General features: G+C 50.1%; 1 pseudogene; it reads left to right on the top strand.

Moving 5' to 3' along the window:
* The first annotated feature begins 4913 nt into the window (after positions 1-4913).
* On the top strand, positions 4914-5919 carry LOC132349628 (transcription initiation protein SPT3 homolog; annotated as a pseudogene).
* Positions 5920-8852: the final 2933 nt, after the last annotated feature.

The raw sequence follows: 8852 nt of genomic DNA, 5'->3' as shown, positions 1-8852 counted from the left end.
GGACCGCTGGGAGAGCTTGCATTTATGCCAGGCTCATGATGCTTAAGTCTTTTTTTGTGAGGCACCTTCAGGGGCAAGATTCTAGCCCCAGAAGGGAGAGCTTGTGTCAGAAAAATGCCAACCCCACTCCCAAGATCATAGTACAAACTTGAACTTGGGAACATTATTTTCAGGGTGATGAGGAGAGATCATCAAGCTCAATGACCCCTGGACTGATGGAGTGAGGCACTTGGTCCCAGAGAGGGGCAGGGAATTGTCCAAAGGCTCATAGCAAGGCAGCAGCAGCTTTTACTTCCCCAAGCCAGGGCTCATGAAGGAATTACAAGTGAGGTGAGCTTGGGCAGAGCTCCATAAGAGGGAACAAGAAACAATCTGATTATGGTGAAGGGCGTGGCTTGGAGGAGAAGAAAACATCAGGGGTATTGTGAAGCCGAAACCACAAAGAGGAGCATGTTGGGAAACCGGAATGTCAAGTGTTAACATGGAGCCTTGGACAGAGGAGAAAGTGGACTGAACTTTGTGTTCTGTGCTCCAAGCCACAGAGTGGGTGAGGAGAAAGGGTGGTTGGAGGTGTGTTCCAGGAAGATCTCCCCCTCCGTGTGTGTGCAGTGGCTCTGAGCCGGCCTGGCATGGAAGGGGCCTGCAGCCCGGGTGGGCAATCAGGAGGAGGAAATCAGAGGGAGGACCAGCAGGGTGGATGTTGATTATGGCCTTAGAGGTGCTGCATACCTTCTCCTGCTAGAAGCACGACCCAGCACTCATGGTCTATTTGTCACACACCCTGCTGTCCACTCGCTGGCTGAAATCTGGCGGCCACCCACACTTCTAGAGCCAAAGAGAGGTCACCATGTTGCCAGAATCAGAGACTGGACAGCAGTCAATTCCCAAGCCCTGCTCCTACCAGCTACCCCTCAGGCTACCTTGGCAGTGTGATTCTTGGAAGACAAAATGTGCCTCCGTGGAGCTCCCACTGGCTCTGTCCTCAAGGGCCCAGTAGAAAATGTCAACTGTAAAGAAAAGCTTGGAGATCACCCCCTATCCAATAGTATGTGTGTTAAGGGGATGGAGACATTGAGCCTCTGCCTTTATCCAAATGTTTTACAATAGCTCTTCTCCTCCAGAAAGCATTCCTCCACACCCTTCCTCCACTTCAGAAACACAAATGAGAGCCAGTCTTCTTACTGAGTCTGCAGCTCTTCTTGGATTTGTTCACTTTTTCCCTTGCAGCAGTTGTCTTGTTTTATCAAGAATGCTTGCCTTAGCCTCAGATCTACGCATTCTGCTGCAAGCCAGAGACTGAGCTGGTCTTTTCCCTTGTTTGCATGGCTGAGCAGAGGCAGACAAGACCCAAGCACTCAGTGAACCCATGCTCAGGTGGATGAGTGAAAGGATGGATACCCTGCAGGGTTCTGCAGGCACCGAGTTTTGCTGGAGTTAGGAGAATATTGGCAACGTGCACCCACCTCACTGCCCCACTCTTACACATAGCTCTGTAAATCTTCAAGGGAGGCTCTGTATCAGGCTCTTCCCCAGCACCCAGCATACGGTAGGCACTTAATAAATAATTGTTTGTTGAATGGACTTTGAAGGGATTGGCTATTATTGTAGGGGATGTGGGGAAGAGAAAGGGGGAAAAGGTTGATTGACCAAAGGCAAAATATATTGGAAATGCCATACAGGTGCCCCTCTGGACGGTGAATTTGGCCCCTCTTGTGGCTGGGTCCCAGTGGCCTCTGCCTAGTGGGGAGCCCAGAGCTCACCCCATCCTCAGCCTGACACTTACCTCAGTTTCCCGGGGATGTCAGGCAAATAGAGTGAGTGGTAAGTGTGAATTCGTGACAGGGGAGAGGAGGGATCAGATTACGTTCATGGGAAGAAAAGTTGTCCCTAGAATCATAGTTCTCCATCTTGGCTGCACGCTGGAATCACCAAGTAAGTTTCAGAAACATCTGATGTCCTCGACGCATCCCTTCCTCTGAGCTCACCCACCTCTGTCTCCTGTTCACATGGCCCTCTTCATGGGGTGGTGATAGGGTTCCTGAGAGCATGGCAATGCTCTGTGCACGTTGCCGGTTTTCACTGCTACTCACTTTGGACTACAGTCAGTGCCCAAAGTGAGTTGGGGGAGGCAGGGGAGATGGTTCCTCACCCTGGCATCCGGGGCTTCCTGATCTTTGTCAGCCCCGCTCCTTCCACCTGGGCTGTATTTGCTCACAGTCCTTTGGCTGAGTATCTTGGTACTGAAAGTGTGAGAAGTAGGGGAGGGAAGTATGGAGTGTGTAGATGGGGAGGGCAGGAGGAATGCGAAGGCGCTAGGCTGGACTGAAGTTGGTTATTCTGCAGGCTCTGACCAGAGAGAGGAGGGGTCTTCTTCCAAGGTGTTCTGATCCACCCTAAGGATGGCTTTGCCACAGGGACAGCTAAGGATGCAGCATAATGGAGGAGGACTTGTCTTAGAATCCCTGATCTTCCAAGGACGCCAGACCCCAGCCCTTCCACCTGGGATGGTGTGGTACTTTAGGTTCTGGGTAAAACAGCGAGCTGTGTAACACTCTGAAAGAAATGAGTAAGAGACGCATCCCTCGGAAATATGAGTATAGTCTTGGCAAATTGGAGGAGAAAAAGAGGTGAGGGAGCAGAACAGATAAAACCCAGCAGACCTAAGTTACATACAGCAAGTGAACAAAGATCTGTCAGTGCCTGAGAAGATAAACATCAAAGAGGAGATCTGTGTACATGAGAAGAGGAGCCAGCACTGGTGCCAATTTTCTCCTATCAGTCATCAAACTGATTCATTCATTCACCAACATGTATGTATTGAGCACCTACTATGTGCCGGATATTTCACTGGGTACTTGAAATAAAATGATAAACAAGACAGACAAGGAGCTCACATTCTAACATTGTTCTGCCCCCGCCCCAAAAAAAGACTTCTCCCAGTATTCCCAGGAGTCTGGGTCCAGAACTCAGGCACTCCCCTGCCTGCCAGGTGACCCTGTTCCTGGGAAGATCATTTCTGTGTAAGCCCAGTAGACTGAAGACCCTTGGGTGAGAGTCAGGAAATGTGGGTTCTGGTTTCAATTCTGTGGTTCACTGGGTGACCTCAGATGAAACCCTGCTGCCCTTGGTGCCTCCGTTTGTCCCCTGTCAGTGAATCAGATGGTGTCACGGGGCTTTGGTGAGGATCCTGAGATCATGGCAATGCTCTGTGCTCTCCAGGGAGCACATGATGGTACCTCGGCTCCAGCAGCATTTATGCCCCATCTCACTGCCTCTCTGCCCGCCTTTGTGCTCTGACCATTTCTATAGCAGCCAGTTGCACACAGGTGTAGCCTGTTGGCACCTCACCTCTCTCATATCTCTCAGTTTTCTGCCCTAGGACGTCCCTGCAGCTGCCATGTGGGACACCCGGAGGGGTGTGCACAGCCACGCCAGCACAGGTGCACACACCTGGTTGGACCAGACAGCTGACACCTCTGAGGCAACATTGACTGTCGGAGGGGAATTTCCCCGCCTACCCATCTTGAGTTCTTGTGGCTAGACTAATAATAAAATTGATGCAAGACTGATTAACAAGAGAAAAAGAAACAAATATGATTCGTGCGTGCATACAGAGGTCTCATAGAAATAGGGCCTGAGAAGTGGCCAAAGCAAGCCAAAGCTTTTATGCTTTTTAGACAAAGAGACAGTGAACTTGAGAGGAATTGACAGGACAAAGAAACTTAGGTTTGGGTGCTTTATTAGCAAAGGATTTAAGCCAAGTTTGGGCTTGGGTAGCAAATCAGTAAAGAGGTGAACGCTCAGCCCTGAATTCCCTATCTCTGGGGAAAAGGGCATCCTTCTACCTCCTCGTACAGGGAGGGCAAGTTTCACATGGGAGATTTATTTCCCGCTCTCAGGGAAACAGAGAGGAGAGTCAAAGTGGTCCCCTTACATACGGACTGTTTCTTAAATAACTTCAATTCAAAATAATCAATATGCCACTGAGGCATGTTCTGGGGTGGGCTGCCCTGGACCCCAACATGACCAATGAAGAACAGGAGCTAGTGGATAAACAAATACCCTCCCCTCCCATGCCCCAGGCAAGCAATACGGAGGTGTAAACAGTCCCTCAGAGGGTCCCCGGCAGGGCTGAGCCCTTTGCCCCAGGGGTAACCAGCTCAATAATATACCTCCGATTGGCTTTGCCTCCTCCCCTGGTCACTCTTCCCAGCCACCCACCACTCCTATTTTCTGGGGGGAGTCATCTGCTCTGCATTCTGGGGGGACCCAAGCTAAGACCTAGGGCTCTGTGCCTCCTGGTTATGTAACTGAGTGCGTGGGCAGGGCTGAGATGACAGGGGTCAGAAGGCAGGGGGTGGGGCCTACATGTTAATTCTACATCCCTGGTGGCGCAGTGGTTAAGAATCCGCCTGCCGGAGAGTGGTGGGGGCGTTCGTAGCCCTCCCTCCTCCACCTCCGCCACCCCCGCCCCACAGAGAGAGTCGGGCTCACGCCATCTTGTCCCCCCGTCCGCGCCCAGCCACCCTTTCCATTTAGAGACGCTCAGCCCCGCCACCCCCCGCCCTTTTGCAAGCGTGTCCCCGGCCGCTGCCGCCGAAACCGAACCATCTCTAACCCCACATTCTCCACGTGCGACGCGCAGCCGGGTCTACAAGCGTTCCTAGAACAGAGATGAGCTATCTGGAATAAGGCCAGCAAGTGACCTGTCCATTTAAGCGACAGATGAATAACTGCAGCCAGCCCAATATCTACTGCCCCTTCAAGTAGTGGAAGAAGAACAGGGAAGTCTATAAGCTTTGCAGCAGAATTGCAGAGTATGATGCGAGACAGAGGCTCTCCAGTGCCACTGCATTTAGATGAATCTAGCTGTGGTTGGAGAAAGTGCATCTTGCCAAAATATATGGGTTTTCTTTAGGTGATTCTAGGAGGCCTCTTCATGAAACAGCAGTTTTGGTAGAAGGTGTAGTACACACTCAGTTAATTAACCTGTTACAGCAAGCTGCTGAGGTTTCTCAGCTTCGGGGAGCAAGGGTAATCTCTGCTGAAGATCTTCTGTTTTTGATGCACAAAGATAAGACAAAACTTAGAAGACTGCTAAAGTACATGTTTTTCCGAGACTACAAATCAAAGATTGTCAAAGGCATCGACAAGGATGATCTTCTGGAAGACAAATTGAGTGGCAGTAATAATGTGAACAAAAGACGAAAAATCGCTCAAGACTTTCTCAACTCTATTGACCAAACAGGAGAACTCTTGGCAATGTTTGAAGATGATGAAATTGATGAAGTTAAACAAGAAAGAATGGAGAGAGCAGAAAGACAAACTCGAATTATGGATTCAGCTCAATATGCAGAATTCTGTGAAAGTCGACAATTAAGTTCCTCCAGAAAAGCCTCCAAATTTTGAGACTGGTTGGACCGCAGCAGTATGGAGATAAAGCCCAATGTTGTCGCTATGGAAATTTCAGCGTACGAAACTGTGGCACAGTTAGTGGATCTGGCTCTTCTCATGAGGCAGGACGTGGTAACCAAGGCAGGAGACCCCTTCAGCCATGCCATTTCTGCCACCTTCATTCAGTATCACAGCTCTGCTGAGGGATCTTGCCTGAGGTCCTACCCAGACTCTCCTGAGAACACACCTCCTCCTACACCAAACGTTCCATCATCTGGCTCACAGCTCTCAGGGAGAACCACATCAGGATCCCTAGGGAATGGGAGTGCTAGACAAGACCCAGCTAAAACCAAACAAAGGAAAAGAAAAAAGAGCACCGCGGCCTGTGGTGTTGAGGCTCACAGCAATGCCATCCAGCCCTGTCACATCAGAGAGGCCGTTCGATGCTACGGCCACAAGATTGGCCCCCTTTCCCCATTCACAAGTGCCTACCACAGGAATGGGATGGCTTTTCTGGCCTGCTGATGTGACTGTGACTGCAACAGGAAAGGCAATGTTATATTAAGGTGATTTCTGTTCCCCTCCTTGGGCAAAATAAAATACAAGTTTACCTTCTCTGCAAAAAAAAAAAAAAGAATCCGCCTGCCAATGCAGGGGACATGGGTTCGAGCCCTGGTCAGGGAAGATCCCACATGCCGTGGAGCAATTAAGCCCGTGTGCCACAAGTACTGAGCCTGTGCTCTAGGGCCTGTGAGCCACAACTACTGAAGCCCGCGTGCCACAGCTACTGAGGCCTACGTGCCTAGAGCCTGTGCTCCACAGCAAGAGAAGCCACCACAGGGAGAAACCTGTGCATAGCAAGGAAGAGTAGCCCCTGCTCACTGCAACTAGAGAAAGCCCACATGCAGCAACGAAGACCCAACACAGCCAATAAATAAATAAATAATAAATGTATGTGCTACTCCCATTTTATTGCCCTGATTAGTTCAGTGGACCCCGAGTCAATGGTCAGCTCTACCAGCTTGGTCCTGGGGAGTCAGGAAAATTGGGAACCCTGCGTAAATACCCAGTTTCCCAGGTACCAAGAAAAGAGATATGAGTAGTTCTCAATTGCTTTAGAACACATAGGGGGGAGGGGTGTGTTTTGCACATCAGAGAAAACTCCATCTGACATTCCAAAAAGACCAATTTCCTTGTCTCTCACCCTCTCTCCTTCCTTCTCATCTTTCCTACTTTTCCCTTCCCTTCTTTCCTACTTTTCCCTTCCCTCTCCTACTAGGGATGATGACTCAGCGCCTTCCCTCAGCTAGACCCATTGGCAGTATGACCTCAGGCAAACAGGGTTTCTGTTCCCCTCTGGAGGAACCCAGGTAGGAGGGCATGTTTGCGCACGAGGGTGGACCCTTATAGCCCTCCCCTCAGGCCCTGTCCAGCTCCACCCCTCTTGGCATTTTCCAGATGTTAGTTCCCAATACCTTCTGCTCTCAGGGGTCTGGCTGAGGCAGCCACGAGAAGGGCAAGCCCTCACCTGGTGTTCAAGCCACACACTGACCAAGCCTTGCCTGGCCCCCACTACCTCCTCATCAGACACACTAGCTGCCTGGGGCAGCCAAGAGCTCCAGTTAAGAGCGCCATCTTGGGTTTCTGACTGGCCTGAGGTGCACGTCCAACCCTGGGCAAGTTCCTTAACCTCTCTAAATCTCAGGTTGCTAATCTGTAACACAGTGGTTATTATAGTCTCCTCCTCATCAGGTTGTTTGAAAGATTAAATGAGAGGATATGTGTACAGCACCCACCTCTCACGCTGAGTGCTCAGTACATTTAAGCTTAATATTCTTGTAGTTGTTTGGGGGTGGGTGGTGATCAATAAAAGGAGAATGGTGAGACAACCTTTAGCTTGGATTCCGGGGTTTCTCTGTCTTCCAGACAGCTTGTCTCACTGCGATAGAGTTGCCTCAGAGTAATCCCAGCCGCCCCTGGCTGGAGCCCAGGCCTAGGTATGTGCAAGGCGGAGGGAGATGGCTCGGGCTATGGGCTGTGGGCAGGGCAGAGCAGGGTCAGGAGGCCTGCAAGCTGGCCATGTTCCATTCAGGCACAACCTAAAAGGCAAGCCAGGATTCTGCCTCGAAGGCCTTTGGCTAAGGGGCCAGGATCGGGTTTCCGGAATAAACAGTTTGGGGTGTGCCAGGCAGCCTTTTGTGCTGGGAGCTGAATTCTGGGCCAACCTCCACCATGGACTCACTATGTGATCCTGGGTAAGTGGGTTCCTTCTCAGGTCCTCAATCTGCCCGTTTGTTCAATGGGAGGGTTGGACAAGGTCCCATCTCGCTCTAAGACATCATATTTGAAAGAGTTTGATGCCTGGAAAGAGAGCAGAGTTAGCCTAAAATTGTGGCTGAGAGTCTGGAGGCAGCTGGGAGAAAAACAAGGCTGTTTCTTTCTCTCCTCTAACCCGCAACCTTTGCCTACCTAGTTCCAGGCACTCTGTACACAGTGTGCTTCCTCCGGGAAGCCCTCCCTGAGCCCACCCCCACCCCCACACTACTGTGTTTGGCTGTGAGTGATCCCTTCCTGCACTTAGAGTGTTGTATCTAATTGTGTTTATTTACAAGTCTCCCTCCTCTCACCCTCCAACCCTCCCCCCTCCTCAAAGGCAGGGGTACATCCAATTCACCTCTCTGGGTGCCCATGGCTCAGCACAGAACCCAGTGACCAACCATCCCCAGGTGCCCAGGACTGAGAGGTTTCCCAGCAAACAGAACTTTCAGTGATAAAATCAAGAAAGTCCTGGGCATACTGCAGTGCTTGATCACCAGTTGCTCCACAGTTGGGTAGATAAGTGCTTACTGGATTCAATTAAGAGAGAAAAACTAAAAGCACAGGAAATTTGTCAGCAAAAGGGGTGGCCCATTTCTATGATTTTTTATTTTAATTTTAGATTATGTCTGGATCTGCGATAGCCAACACAGGCTATCGACCATCATAAACCCCCCACATTTTCCCATACTTTTTAAACCTTTTATTGTTAAAATCCCAAATACCCTTATGGTGGGCCAGAATATTTCCAAAATAAGGCAGAGGTGTTGGCCCAGGAATCCTCAGCTTCTTAAAAGACCCATGTGAATAAGTCCCAAGTAGATAGAGAAGCACCAAGCTGAAGAGAACCCAGGAGAACCCAGGTTTCCGTGGAAAAGCTTGGGATCTGGTGCATGGCCAATTTCCTCTGTGATTCCCTCCTCTGAGTTTCCTTTCAGCAGTGTGTGCTACTCTTCGCAGGCCTGTGAATGTGGAGCTTCCCTTCCTGTCCCCCATTTTTATGAATTTTCATCTCAGGGAGATAGGGGCCAGAAATTGTTTGGTCTTAACAACATGCCAAGGCTGCAATAAATATATTCAGAATTGCAGACTTTGGAAAGATTTTCCTGAGCATAATCTCCACTGATTCTCACAAAACTCTG

This window comes from Balaenoptera ricei, chromosome 1 (genome assembly GCF_028023285.1).
Source record: "Balaenoptera ricei isolate mBalRic1 chromosome 1, mBalRic1.hap2, whole genome shotgun sequence".
Lineage (NCBI taxonomy): Eukaryota > Metazoa > Chordata > Mammalia > Artiodactyla > Balaenopteridae > Balaenoptera > Balaenoptera ricei.
The sequence above is the reverse complement of the archived record's forward strand: the minus strand, read 5'-3'. Positions and strand labels throughout refer to the sequence as shown.